Source organism: Chinchilla lanigera, unplaced genomic scaffold, assembly GCF_000276665.1.
Source record: "Chinchilla lanigera isolate Chin_1 unplaced genomic scaffold, ChiLan1.0 scaffold00002, whole genome shotgun sequence".
Lineage (NCBI taxonomy): Eukaryota > Metazoa > Chordata > Mammalia > Rodentia > Chinchillidae > Chinchilla > Chinchilla lanigera.
In genome coordinates this window covers 45563718-45565564 of record NW_004955403.1, presented here as the reverse complement: position 1 = coordinate 45565564, position 1847 = coordinate 45563718, and the positions used below count along the sequence as shown (strand labels likewise).

Here is a 1847-nt window from a genome sequence, read left to right as displayed (position 1 = left end):
CTCCCTCCCCGCGGGAGGGCATCCGCGCTCGGGGCGCTCGGGGCCACGCCGCTGGGTGTGCGGCCGCAGGGCGCTGGCTGGAGCTGGCCACGCCCTTGCCCTTTGCAGGCACGTGGCGACTCGGTGACGCACCGCGGGGCCCAGGCCTCGGTGCGGCTTCCCACGGCTCCGAACGCGCTCAAGCTCCCGCACTGGGCACCGAGGTGGATGCCGGGGAGCACCCTGCACCCGCGTGCTCTGCACCCGGGGATTTGGGCCCCGCCTACGGAGGCGGATTGTGACCCCAGCCCTGGACCCCTTACCCACGCCCTGAAGGCCTGGCTGGGTCCCGTGTGGCGGTGGCAGTGGCCTGCCCCTCCACAGGCCCAGAGTGACAGAGCTGCAGAAGCCGGAGCCCGCGGTGACGGCACGGGCTGCCCTGCAGCCGGAGCGCTCGGGCTCGGGCAGTGGCTGCTACTCGAACTTTGCGACCTTGGGCAAGTTGCCGCCCCTCTGTGTGCCTCCTTTCTAACATGGGTGGTAGTGACAGCCCCTGTGCCGCGGGGTCGCTCAGCGGATGAGATGAGCCGGACCTGGTGAAGTGCGTGCCCCGGATACGCTGTGTGGAGCGTGAGCGGTTAGCAGCCTCCAGTAGGATGCGCTCGGGGGCTTTTCTTGGCCATTCCTAACGGCCACGAAAGACCGAGCCCCAAACCGGTGCCCGCTCCTTTCCATTCGGTCACCGAACCTGCCCGCCTACGCAAGCAGCCTCCCCCGCCTTCTGCTCTGGCCCGCACACCCACAGCGCTGCCCACCTCTCTGCCTCTTGGCCGCTCACCCTTCAGGTCCATCGAAAGCCCCGCCCCTGCTGCTGTGTCCCCACCACCAACCTAGGCCTTTAGGAGAGCCATGGCAGCTAAGCACTGGGTTTGTGCTGCCTGGCATGCAGCGTGTTTCTTCCTAACCTGCCCACAGCGGGGTTCTGGAGTAGCCAGAGCTGGCATCGTTTGGATCTTGTCCTACCTAGGTACTTTGATAAACACTAAGGAGTACTCTCCTTTCATCCTCACAGCCACCCATTTCACAGATGAGGAAACTGAGGCCCAGAGAGGTTAAAAACTAGCCGGGTATGGTGGTACATGCCTGTAATCCCAGCATTTGGGAGGCTGAGGCAGGAGGATCATGGAGAGCTCAAGGCCATCCTGAATTGCACTTGAGACCCTGTCTCCAAAAAAACAAAACGACAAACATGTCTACCAGCGTCAAGGAGCTGGAAGTGTCTTCTGAATGCATGCGGCAGCGTGCCTACCCATGCTGCGTTCCTGTGGGGGAACGTGGAACCTGCCAGATTTCTCAGGTGTCTTGGGGATTCTGGTGCCAAGGCCGTAGGAAAAAGACACTGGCCATGGACACAAGTGGCATTTGGTGCTCAGGGAGAGACTGCTGCATGCGTGAGTGCAGGTGGGGACACGAGACACTGGGCCTGCCTGGGGGAACACTGAACATGGCTGACTGCCGGGGTGAGATGTACTGGGGAGCTTGTATCCACTGTAGGGTTAGATCGTATTCTGTGGGCAGTGGGGACTTGCAGGAGGCTTACAAATATTGTAATTTTTTTTTTTTGAGACAGGATCTTGCTACGTGGCCCAGGCTAGTCTTGAGCTTGGGCTGAGGTGATCCTCCTGTTTCACCTCCTGAGTATCAGGGACTACCACCATGCCCAGCCCTTAAAACTGGGGTGGGGGAGAGGCTGGGGATTTAGCTCAGCGGCAAAGCGCCTGCCTGGCAAGCGCAAGGTCGTGAGTTCGGTTCCTGGTACCGGAGAAAAACGAAACAAAACAAAACAAAACAAAAAAAAAAACTGGGGT

At 60.6% G+C, this 1847-nt stretch overlaps 1 long non-coding RNA gene across 1 annotated transcript in view; it reads right to left on the bottom strand.

Annotated features, from left to right (window-relative positions):
• Nucleotides 1-60: 60 nt before the first annotated feature.
• LOC102030027 overlaps nt 61-1847 on the bottom strand; it is a 7939-nt gene continuing 6152 nt past the window's right edge. Inside the window, exon 3 of the long non-coding RNA XR_259239.2 lies at nt 61-77. This is a non-coding gene — a long non-coding RNA (uncharacterized LOC102030027). The remainder of the gene's footprint in view (nt 78-1847) is intronic.